Source organism: Heptranchias perlo, chromosome 3 (genome assembly GCF_035084215.1).
Source record: "Heptranchias perlo isolate sHepPer1 chromosome 3, sHepPer1.hap1, whole genome shotgun sequence".
NCBI lineage: Eukaryota > Metazoa > Chordata > Chondrichthyes > Hexanchiformes > Hexanchidae > Heptranchias > Heptranchias perlo.
The window spans coordinates 20,981,335-20,994,666 of NC_090327.1; the positions used below are offsets into that span (position 1 = coordinate 20,981,335).

Below are 13,332 nucleotides of genomic sequence, written 5' to 3' on the forward strand. Positions count from 1 at the left end.
GGATTCAACTGCATGCATTGAACAAAACTAGCCTAGAACTTGGAGTGGCAAGTTATTAAAAGCCTGAACCATAGCAAAAATGAAGTTTTGCAACTTGAAAACCACCTGATTTCTTGATATACATTCCCAATACTTAAATCCAGTCCAGATAAGCAAATGTAGTTCATCTGCAAGGAATAAACATACATCTTACTTAGTCATCACTTGTGCCCTCGTCATCAGGCAATGATTATCGCCTGCTAAAAAGTTGTTTTTGTAATTGATTCCTGTTGCGCTTGTTTGAGGTGTGAATGTAACTGGAGTTAGTGTATATTTACACAGAAGGCTAGTTCTTTAGTCTATAGTGAAAAAGGATATCATTTGAGATTTTGTTTAGGGCTGTTTCAGTAATGTGGAGGTTCCAAGAGGTGGAAACCTAATGAGAGATTCAAACAGGGAATTGCAGGAAAGATGAGCATGGATTTGGGAGGTAACACATTCGAGACTTGGTTCCATTTTAACTATCCAATTGTGGCCATAGCATCTCCCACAATGCTTCTCTTCCCATTCCCATTCAGTTATTTCTAGAGACCCTCCCCTACATGCTACCCCTTGGCACATCTTCCAGACACAAGGTCAGCTTCCACATGCATGCCGACAACACCCAGCTCCACCACCCCCTCTCGATCTCTCCACTGGTATGGATTGGAAGGGCAAGAGATAAACCAAGAGGGCAGTTCCACCAAACTATACAAAGTAGGATAGGTGTTGGAGGAGAATATTATGGTCGACTGTGTCAAAGGCTGCAGAGAGGTCAAGGAGGGATAATGTACCACGGTCACATTCACAGAGTATGTTGCAGGAAAGACAGGTACAGATCTGGGAGGTGACAACAGATGCAAGGACTTGAGATGAAGGAGGAGTTAGAGATGGGGTGATAGTTTCCAAAGGCAGAGGGATGGATAGTGGATTTTTTGAGGGGAGGATGGAGGCTTTGAAAGGCTGGGGGACAGTACTTGACAAGAGGGAATCATTTACACCTAGTTTGGGAAATAACCTGACCGCTTTGAATTTAAATATACAATTCAAACTACTGAATTGGACTGTTTTCCAAGAAAACGGGGCACACACACTTTAGTAAATGACAAGGGAAAATTGAAACACAAGGATGTTCTTCTAGTGTTTTGTTTCCATTCAGCTCTCAGTGGAACTGCTAGAACATGGAAAATCATGAAGATTACATTTCATAGCTCATAATGCAGAACTGCTTCTATAAAATGTGCCGAGGATATTAGTCCTCTGGAATCTACACTTAGTTGCACAGTGCTGACAGCTAGAGCATTTGTTTAAAATCTCAACTTTTCTACCTGCAAAGCTTCCCTAATATCAAGGAAGGTCCATATGAAGCAGCAACTCAAGAACTACATTGCTGGCCAGCAGGAGTAGGATAAGAGCTGAGCCCATGTGCAGCCTAAAAAAAAGCCTGTGGTGTCCAGTAATATCACAGGGAAAGCTACCTGCCAGAAGTACGAGCAGACCCTCAATTGCATTACAGTACTGCCACGAGATGGGGCCTGCAGCATTGGAATGGAACAGTATAATGTTTTGTCATACGAAAATTTTGCATAAAGATCTGATAGTTTAGTGAGCAAGCCTATTGCTAGGGTGGTACAAACCCATATTGGATGCACTAAGTTATCTGATCTCAGCCAGAGTGGCAACACAACTTTAACACAAATTACAATTAACCTCTGATCACTATCCAATAAACCCCAAGTAGAAATGTAAGGAATCTTACAACACCAGGTTATAGTCCAACAAATTTATTTTAAAATCACAAGCTTTCGGAGATTATCTCCTTCGTCAGATGATTCAATCATCTGACGAAGGAGATAATCTCCGAAAGCTTGTGATTTTAAAATAAATTTGTTGGACTATAACCTGGTGTTGTAAGATTCCTTACATTTGTCCACCCCAGTCCATCACCGGCATCTCCACCCAAGTAGAAGTTCACTTTTGGTGAAGATTGAGCCCTGCAGCAATGCAGACCTGTGTCTGACAGCCTGCAAACATTCAGTCGGTCTTCTTTAGGCTTACATTTGAAGACCAACCAATTGGGCAAGCTACCAGAGGTCACTTGCCAAGTTTAATCTAACTTTACAGTGTGCAATATATCCTTAAAAGATTTCCATAGGATAAAAAGCAGTCAGCCACAAACATACACAATGCTGGCCTGCTGATTTTCCACATAATTAAATAGCTAAGTTTCACTTAACTCAAAATAGTCATAATAGTCAAATGATAATCAGCACTGGGTTTTACACACTTCTCACAATGCTATACTACCACAGTGGAATAAATTGTTTTTATGATGTCATAAAAGAGGAAGAGAAAACACATCTAAATTTACAATGACTGCAATGGCTTGAGCCTCTCGGCTAAATCACATACCTTTCCTCAGTTGAAATGCGTAGACAGCCTTTAGCAGATCTGATTAAATATTTGAAACTCCAAGTTACAGACTTCAAAACAGCTTGGAAATTTAAAATGGAGGGGTTGGAAAGCAAAACATTCCACAACATACTCAAGTTTTGCTAAAATACCAATGTTTTCTTGAATATATAAATAAGTATGTATAAATAACAGGGTGCGAGTAGGTTGCTGCAGAACTGTCAGCCACCTAAAAGGAGTTTTAGATTACAGCGTTGGAGCCTTAACCTAATCCAGTTGCAAAGATGATAGACCAAGAGCTGCGAATGCACTGGAGCTATCAAGTTCTTAATGTGTTTTTATATACATCACCCCAGGGATCTGTTCACAAACACGTCAGCAGAATTAGAGGCTTAAGGGAACCATTTCCTGGGTTTGTGATGAAGACTTAAAAAAAACCTAGAAAAAAAGTGAGCGGAGGTATCTGTACAGTACATACTCAATGATATTAAATTTGTACAGGCTGAAAACCAAGTCAGTCACAGAAAATTCATTCCTTGTCTCATCTTCCTTGCTTGTTCATTCTAACCAGTGGTTAGACCTGTTCATAAAACACTGGTATTTACCAGACACTGTTGAAAATTGTCCAGGTGTCCTACCCACACAAACAAAAACAGGATGAATCCAACCCAGCCAATCATCCCTCTCAATCAACAAAGTGATTGGAGGAATCATAATGCCATCAAGTAGCACCTGTTCACCAATGATCAGTGTGGGTTCTACCAGAAGCACTTGGCTCCAGACTTAATCACAGTCTTCACCCAGACATGGGCACAAGAGCTTAATGCAAATGGTGTGAGAATAGCAGCCCTCAAAATCAAAGCAGCAAAACCAACCTGGCTAGTCTGTTCTCTTTACAAATGCTGATTAACCTGCTGTGTGTTTCCAGCATTTTCCGTTTATGTTTCACATTTCCAGCATCTGCAGTATTTTGCTTGTCGGGCAGTAAAGTTGCCTTGACTTTGTCTCATCCTGAGAATAAATAAACAACAGATGCACAATTGACAAGCAAAATACTGCAGATGTTGGAATTGCAATCCCTAACTGCCCTGCAGGTGGTGGCCTTCTCTTTGAGCTGCTGTTGTTGTTCTTGTGCTGATGGCCCAATGGTGATGTTAAGTAGGGAATTCCAGGATATTGGTCTAACAATAAAGAAAGGGCGATATACTTGATGTGCCTTTTGGAGGCGATGGTAGTCCATAACTTTACTGCTGTTGTCCTTCTCTGTAGTAGAGGTTGCAGGGGAGGGAGGTACTGCACTATATCCTGTACATACTGCAGCATAGTGTGCTGATGGTGGATACTGAGTCTAAGTGGCACCAATAAAGAACAGATTTGTCCTGGATGGAGTCAAGCTTCTGTAGTGTTGTTGTGGCTGCACTCATGCAAGTGAGTGGTGAGTATTCCAACACATTCTTGATTTGAGCCTTGCAGACAGACAATGGCAAGGAAGTGCCAGGAAGTGAGGCCTTGTCACAGATCACCCAGCCTCTGCCTTGATCTTGTTGCCATGGTGTTGATATGATTGGTCCAGTTAAGCTTCTGGTTAAGCATGACATCCAGGATGTGATGGTGGAGGATTTGATGATGGAGGTATTGTTGAAGGTCAAGGGGAGATAGCAGGTAACATTTTCTAACCAGTCACTTGTCAGCCCAAGCCTGGATGTTATCCAGGTCTATCTGTAGGCTGGCAAGGGCTGTTTTATCATCAGAGGAGTTGCAAATGGAGCTGAACACTGAAATTATGAACAGCCCCACTCCTGATAGAGTAACGGTCACTATTGAAGTAGTTGAAGATAGTTGGGCCAAACACACATCCCTAGTGAGATGGAATACTTGCCATTTCCTATACGGATGCAGTTGCAACACTCGAAGCTTGACACCATTCAAGATAAAGCAGTTCACTTTATTGGCACTTCACCACTGACCTCAATGTCCACCACCAGCACACTATGGCTATAGTATGAAACATCTACAGAATGCATTGCAGGAACTAACCAAGTTTATTTCAACAGCACCTTCCAGCCCCACAAAGCCTAAGTAGAAGGACAAGAGCAACAATATCAAGGGAACATCAGCACCAAGTTACCTTCCAAGCCACACAGGATTCTTACTTAGAACGATCTCTTCTTTCATCATTGCTCGGACAATATCCTGGAATTCCCTACCTAACACCATGTTGGAAGCACCATCACCACAGGGACTGCAGTGGTTCAAGATGGCCCACTACCGTTTCAGGGTAACGAAGCATGAGCAATAAATGAAGCCTTGCCAACAGCACCCATGTTCCAATTTTTAAAAAAATACCCATGGCAATAGGGATGTTATAATTGACATCAGTTCCTGTGTTAGACAAAAATCAATCTTTCAATACCATCCAGTGATACATTCTGTAAAATTGCATGTATACATATCAGGACAGGCCAAAACTCAGCACGATGTGTAGCATGGCCAGCAGAAGAAAAAAATTGAATAACCCACGTTGTCTAATTTATTGCATTGCTCTACGATCCAATGCACTAGGCATTTAGGTCCTTCCATTTTGGTACTCCCACATCCTTAGCAATGTCAGACACCAAAAATGCAATGGTTTTCATAGCGCTGCTGTAGCTGTAATGACAGGAAATATGTCCATTAACGTTGTATCTATTCAAATATGGGCAGATGTATTAAATATCTGCCATCACCAAGTGGAAAATCTCAGATCAGCCATTTCTGCTGGAGCATTTTTAAACAGATAAATGCTTTTTCAGTAATAGTGCTCACTTCACTTAGTGTTGGGTGGGAGCAGGGAGGAAAATCATGTCAGGGTGCAGCAATTATTTTATAAGAGACTGAGTGGTAGATGTTGGGGAACAGTTGGTCCCTAGCACAATTCCCTTTTATTCTGAAAGTAGCCCAATTTCTTTTTTTTTTTGGGGGGGGGGGGGAGGTGGAAATAAAGGGCAAAAAAACCCATATATTTAAAACACATGTAAGAGTAATTCAGCTGACATGTCAATGCAAATTTACTACATACAGTTACAAAAATTGTATCAAGACGTAGAGAAGATTTTGAGTATGGCCAAAGTAGAAAATACTTGAATCAGCAACTATGAACTCTAGATTCTTCTGCTTTTACAACACTGGCCACAGCATACTTAAGGATATGGATTTCAAGCTCAGACAGCCCATGGGCCCATGCTCCACAGAAAAACTAACACGTGGCTTGGAACATTTAATGTCTCATGCAGAATATAGATCTGTCAATGACTGCAAGTCAATCACTTGCATGCAGTCTACAATTAAAAACTTGAAATTGATCGATCACATGGGTATTCAAGGTGCCTTGGACATCTTGAACCAAAAAAAGATGCAAACATCCTTGATTCACCAAGTTAAGCTCTGCAGTAGAATTCTTAACTTCAACTTTACCTACTAAAGCATATTAATTAATTAGCACTCTCTTGACTTAGCACATTTCTTATTTAAGTATCCACTGAATGACATAGGAAGTAAGTCTACTTCAATTACACTGTGCCTTGCCAGAAAGTAAAACAGAACTTATCCTTCAGTAACCCATTTTCCATTCTACAGATCATGTAGCTTGCTCAAACATAGTTCAATCCCTTTACTACCTTATACCACAACTTATGTACATTAGCTAACATTCCAGTTAGACAGCATGCATTAAACTACCTCTTCAAATCATACATAAGGATTTTTAAAAAAACAGAATGAACCTGGGAGACAAGAGTCAGAGTTACATAGAATATGCAGCACAGAAACTGGTCTATGCCAGCGTTTATGCTCCACACTAGCCTCCTCCTACCCCTCTTCATCTAACCCCATCAGCACATCTATTTGTATAGATGTCACTCATCTATACAAAGCTTGGCATAAAACAAAAACCCATGAAGTGGAAATGTATATGTTATTTATACATTACAGTATTATTAAACTAAAGTTGTTTTACAATAGTATGAGTTATGACATCAGAATAAAGTGATAGCATGTCTGCTCCAATACCATCAGGTTCAGGGAAATCCCTGCTTACTTTTAAATACAAATTAAAGAGATGCAGTCATCGTGTATACTGATATTAGTGTATCAAGCCTATCTGGATCCATGTTACACTCCAATTGGCTTATCCACAAAAATATAGTTGGAAAAGGTTACAAACTGCAACTCTCAGTTTTGCTATCACAATAGATTACCAGAACTCCTCCTAAAACCTCGTTAATATGCAAATCTTTTATGCAAGAAATTTACTAACTGAATCTTCCTTAAAGTTACTGCCAGGTTTTTCCACTTCTGCAACTTAATTCACTTTTCCCTCCCAGTCACTTTAAACAGACAGGAAAATCACAGGCACTGAATCCAGTAGCTACTCAATACAATTCTCAATTTTTCAAACTTTTATGGTATTCGACAGCACCTCCCAAACCCACGACCTCTACCACCTAGAAGGACAACGGCAGCAGGCACATGGGAACACCACCACCTGCACGTTCCCCTCTCACACCATCCCGACTTGGAAATATATCGCCGTTCCTTCATAGTCGTTGGGTCAAAATCCTGGAACTCCCTTCCTAACAGCACTGTGGGAGAACCTTCTCCACACGAACTGCAGCAGTTCAAGAAGGCGGCTCACCACCACCTTCTCAAGGGCAATTAGGGATGGGCAATAAATGCTGGCCTTGCCAGTGACGCCCACATCCCATGAACGAATAAAAAGACTAATTTCTTGCAAGCCAACAATTTTTAAGTTGCATACACACGATTTGGTCAAGAACTACAATAAATTTGTCTTTCCTCTTCACAGGTGCTGACTGATCCCTTGTGTATTTCTAGCATTTTTTTTGCTTTTACTTCAGATTTCTAGTTTTATTTTCTTTTTGTAAAGATTGAGAAAATTTGGCTGAAATAAGTTTTGGGGAAAAATACTAAATATGGTGATCAGGCCATATATAGACATTAAAAGGGGAGGGAGTGAAAAAGAAACTCTTAACGATCTTGGTAGGCAACACATCAAATGAAGTCTTCATATTTTAATTACCCAGCATGATGCACAAACTTTCTGTGGAGATAATCAGACTTGAACTGGCAAACCATTAGCAGTTTTCACTAACAGTAAAATGAACCATCAGGGTTCCAGTGCCTAGGCATCGGCATAGTTAATATCTTCTGGTACCTAGTCTATAATAGCAAAAAGGGCAGAGTCTGGAACCAATTTGACCTCAATTTGCCATCAATGTTTGAACTAGCAATTTAGACCCACTGCAGGTAGTTTTCAGTTCTGTGCCAATTTGGATACAACATCACCATAAAACTAGCAGCAGGTTCATAATCTCCCAATATGTCTTACCAATACACTCCTTATCCTATTACCTCAGGCCATCACCATAGGCTTTTCTATGGAGACTTTCATAACCTCAGGAGCATCCCAAAACAGCTAGTGAATTATTTTTGAAATGTAGGGAAATGTCGGATGTATGTATCATTCTTCATGCAAATTAAGGCTTAATGTTAAAAAAAAAGGAAAAGGCTTACATTTCTCTGGTGCCTTTCATGACATCAGGACATCTGACGCCCCTTCATGGGGTTTTGTTTTACAGCCAATTAAGTACTTTTGAAGTGTACTCACTGTTGTGATGCAGGAAACGCAGCAGCCAATTTGCATACAAGGTCCCACAAACCGCAATGTGATAATGACCAGATAATCTTTTACCCCCCCTAGGTTTTGGGTGAGAGATAAATATTAGCCAGGACACTGGGGAGAACTCCCCTGCTCTTCTTCAAAATAGTGCCATGGGATCTTTATGTCCAGCTGCAGATATGACCTCGGTTTGATGTCTCATACGAAAGACAGCACCTCCGACAGCGCAGCACTCCCCTGAAGCGTCAGCCTAGATTTTGTGTTCCAGTCCCTGGAGTGGGACTTGAACCCTCAACCTTGTGACTCAGGTGAAAGTGCTACCACCAATATTAACAGTACCTCCAGTGACCCCCTAGGCAACAGGTCTTGGGCTGTAACAGCCAGCTTAAAAGGCTATTCATGGGACTCTAATTGCCCAAGTTTCTTTCCCCCTCATTCTCAGGGTGTGGGCTTCAGTGGCAAGGCTGGCATTTATTGCACATTCCAAGTTGCCTTGAAAGTGGTGGTGAACCTTCTACTTGAACAACTGAGTGGCTTGCTAAGCCACTTCAGAGTGCAGTTAAAAGTCAACCACGTTGGCGTGGGACTGGAGTCACATATAGGCCAGACTGGGTAAGGTCTGCATGTTTCCTTCCTTAAGAACATAAGAAATAGGAGCAGGAGTAGGCCAATCGGCCCCTCGAGCCTGCTCCGCCATTCAATAAGATCATGGCTGATCTGATCCTAACCTCAAATCTAAATTCATGTCCAATTTCCTGCCCGCTCCCCGTAACTCCTAATTCCCTTTACTTCTAGGAAACTGTCTATTTCTGTTTTAAATTTATTTTTATTTATTTATTTAAAAAGGGCACTAGTGTACCAGTTGGGTTTTATGACAACCCAATAGCTTCGTGGTCACTTTTACTGATTCCAGCTTTTTATTTTAAACTGAATTCAAATTCTCAAACACTATAGTGGGATTTGAACTCCCATTCTCTGGAGTGTTAGTAAGGTGATTAACTGAGGCCATTTATGGCCTTCCATGCAAATGAGTGTTGAATAAATAATTTGAAATCTGACATCAAGGGCTGCTCATTAAAATAAAAATTTAAATTGATATCATTCCATTCCACTAACAGCTGTACATGCCTAAACTTTGTTAGACTAGAAAAGTATATATCCGGCAGAGATTGACCCTGTGTCCAACCCATTGCATATGAACAATGTCATGCAGAAAAAAAGTTACAAGAACAGTACAATTTAACAAAAACTAAGACCACTCCAAACCATCTGGTAACTATTTTCATTGACCACCTACAGAATTTATTGGAATCTATCTGGAGATGACTGTATAGATAAGGTATAAAAATCTGATTGCTGGAGGTTGGATTAGATAGAGTATAAATAGAGTATTAATTCTGACAAAGACTGCAGAGGTCGAAAATGGATAATGTACCATGGCCAGTCAGAATGTCATGTGTCACCGATTAGGGCAGTTTCAGTACTGTGATGAGCAGAAACACGAGTGGAGGGCTTCAAAGAGGAAAATGGGTCATTTAACAACTGATCAGCATGGATTTAAGCTTGGGGTTCAAATCCATGCTGCCCAGTTGTTTAATGATCACTCGTAATTATCGTCCTTGGAAGAGAGAGTTTGAAAAAGAGGTAAGGGTGTTTTGGGCGTGGAGCTATGAGTTGCCTGAAATAGAAGCATAGATCAAGTCAACCCTCTGTGGCAGACCTGGTAATCCAATACTGGAGCCAGATAATACCACTGTATTCCAGGACACTGTTTGACTAGTGAACCTAGCTCACGAGGAGGAAGACGTGGTCGCCTGCTGGGGCACATGAACTTCTCACCAAAAACTTCAATATGGTATCTTGCTTCCATTTTGATTATAGTTTCAGGCATCCGCTACTCATGTGAAAAGAGTCTCTGATGTTTAAAAGGCAAAAGAAAGCATAGATGCTATTCATTGGTGTCCTTCAAGGCATGTACCCATCTTTAGGAACCAACATACTGCAATTTATTTATACCAGTGTAAGGAAAGGGTTAATCTTTATATTGTACTATTAGCTTTTAGCTTTTGCTTGTTAGAAGAAAGTGTAAACAAGACAGACTTGCTTTATTTTATTAAGGGCAAGGGTCAGTTTGGACAGTAAACAATTAAAAAGACATTCTAGTAATTAGTTGAAGTATTTGCAGATGTATCCTCCTGCAGAACTTATCATCCATTTCAGAAGCAGGAGATTTGTATGGGAAAAGAAATTGTTAAAACTATAGCAGTCAGAAAAAGCTCCCTTTATTAGGAAGGCATTGAAGAAACACCTGACTGAGAAAGACCACCGATCTGGAAAGTTAGGGAGAGCAAGACAAGTTAGAGAGTACAAACTAGGACAGGACCGGCAATCAGTGTTGAATGATAACTGTGCATTAGATAATGCTATGGTACATCCGAACTGTCACATACCACTTGTGAAAAAGGGTATAAAAATATCCTGGAATAAGAAGGTCTGGCCCATCAAGTAAACAGAGTTTGGAACTGTAACGAGTTTTGGTTTTTCCAGCTAAAACTTGCACGGTCTTGTTGTAAGTGTATGTTTAATTCTGGTCAACAATAATTAATGTTTAATAAATCTGTGAATGTCTGACATTAAATGCTGTGAACCCCATTATTTTGAAGAGTAATTTCTAAGAACACCCGTCCTCTAACACCAGTAAAAGGATCACACACTGCATTGAACATTCTCCAGGTGTTCAGCAGCATACCATGCAGCTATAATTTACCCATTTATTTAAAAAGTGCTTAAAATATAGTAAAAAAGAACAATTAGGTTCTTGGGTAGCTGAAGATTAATGCAGCACCCCCTCCCTCCAATATATCATTCCCATTGTTAATTAAATGGGAGCACGTTGGGAAATGTTACAATTTTTCCTGATGACTCTCACGTGTGTTGCAAGAGAATTTTCCTATACCTGATGCTGCATAATTGTTAAGAGACTTCAATGCGTTCACATTTAAATACATGATTAAAAAAAACATTAAAAAGGTCTCTTTGCATTGTAGTACAAGAGATAAACCAAGACAATAGGGTCAGCAGGCAAATAGGCTAGTGCAAAGTAAATTTACAACCTATTTATGCTTCTGATAAATGTTTGGAATAATCTACCAAGCCAGGTGAGAGAGAAAACAATGATATATTTAAAGTACAATTAGATGCAGGATTCAGCTAGATAACCTACTAGAGGGAAGGGCTTCAAAGAATCAAATAGCTTATCCTACGTATAAGTTTGCTGCATCAAGATAATGTCACTAAAATTCAGTTATAAATGCTTAATTGCTGCATTAGTATCATTTTTATCTTGGGAGCATACATCAACTAACATTTATATAGCTTCTTTAAATAGAGCACATCTCAAGGGTGGCTGTAGGAAAACAAATATAGGAACAGTTGCAAAGGTAAGGTGGGGAGTTAGGAAAGGTGACTGAAAGCTTGGAGAGATGAGTTTTGAGAAGTTTTTTTTAAAAAAAGTGACAGAAGCAGAGGGGTTTAGGGAGGAAGTTTGAGAATAGGACTGAAGTGGTGCTGCGAAATGTGGGTTGAATACATAAAAGGCAGTTGAATGACTAAAGGTTTTGTATATAGGCTGGAATAGATCGCAGTAATAGGGCAGGGACAGAGTGGAGGAATTTGAAGACAAAGATTTTGAATTAAAATGTGTTGATAGGGTGAGAGTGAAAGTCATTTCTAAACTATATGTGTAATCATATCTTGTGTAGAAAAACAATCTAGTACTCCCATCCATTATTCCAATTGTTGCAACCTATAATCATCAACTTTTGGTTTTCTATTTAGGCACAGGATTCTTCCATAGTATATATTCCAACACCGAGTGCAGACTAATGAGGTTGTATTCAAGTACTGAAAAAGGATTAAAATATTTCACATTCAACATGCACCTTGACTTATGATCAATTTCCCAAAAAAGTGTAGAAAAAAAGTTATAAAATAATGGGGGTAAAAAAAAAACCTTCTATAGTTCTTGTCCCAGGTTTGTACAAATACAAGATCCTGAACTTGACTTGATTATTACTATGATGGTACTAATATAAAATTAACTATACAACTGCTTTGGAATTACATGGCATTCATAGGGCACTTTTGAACCTAAATACATGTCATGCCTATAAAAATGAGAAATGAAGATTGATAATTTATATTTTGGGCACATGACTCTTAGAAACACAACCAGTTCAGGACCATCAAGAGCTGTTGCAAGTTAGTCTTAATGTGGCCAGAAAGGATAAAATTGCATCTGCTCATTCATCCATTTCAGTGCTTATAATAGCTTTATATAACTTGTGCAAACAAACTGGCTTTAAAAACTTATGTAAATAATCCAGCATTATTAATTTTGCCAGTTTTCAGCCATTTCTAAACATTAAATCTTTTAATCTATGTACAATACTTCAGTGATGGGAAACAGAACCCCCCATTATGTGGCAAGTCGGCTCATGAGCTGGCTCAAGGTTTTGGGACATCTTTATGTTACGTGGAAAACAGTGAACAAACAAGTGAAGTCTGTAGAGGCCGGCTTCACTGGCACTACTCCAATCATGCAGGCAGTGAAATGACTAGTGTCGCCCCAGAATAAATAATAAACAAAGCAAGTTCAATTGGTGTCTATTAATTGAACTGATTAAACCAAAACTCATCTAAAGGTCAATGTGGCTGTTATGCTTCTAGAAAAATTCTCTATTTTCACTTTAATTCAAACAATACTAAAGTGCAGACTAAAATTGTAATTATAAGTTATGTAGTGCTGGTAGTTGATACTTCCTAAAAAGCAGAGTTCGCACCACCAAAACAACACCACTAGTATGCAAAAAATGAATGGCAGTGTATTAGTGAGTGTGTTAGGTGTCTCCAGCTGTATTATAGTATACCACCATATGAAGAACAGAAGACTTATATCTGTCCCTAGAGGTTGCTCAGAGCACAAGAAAAACAAATTGTTCCAGGGTACCAAAACAAGCCAAATCTCCCATTGTCTAATTATTGTTCTGCAGCCCTAGTGCAATAAGTGATTAATTCTGCTTTTGAACTGCCAAGGAACAAAGTGCCAGGCAACAACTTCACCAGTGGCAGTCGCCTGCAGACAGGAGAAATGATGCTGCTGTTATTCCGTACTCTCTTTTTGGATTACTACACAATATTGGAGGTGCAGCTGTAACAGCATGTGT

General features: G+C 39.6%; 1 protein-coding gene across 10 annotated transcripts in view; it reads right to left on the bottom strand.

Annotated features, from left to right (window-relative positions):
* LOC137311025 (solute carrier family 45 member 4-like) overlaps positions 1 to 13,332 on the bottom strand; it is a 108,142-nt gene that overhangs the window by 56,882 nt on the left and 37,928 nt on the right. The window contains exon 2 of one of the 10 annotated variants that reach the window (XM_067978477.1): positions 3,306 to 3,441. The exons of the other annotated variants lie outside the window; for them this stretch is intronic. The gene's annotated coding sequence lies outside the window, so the exon portion shown is untranslated. The remainder of the gene's footprint in view (positions 1 to 3,305; positions 3,442 to 13,332) is intronic. 10 annotated transcript variants of the gene reach the window in all.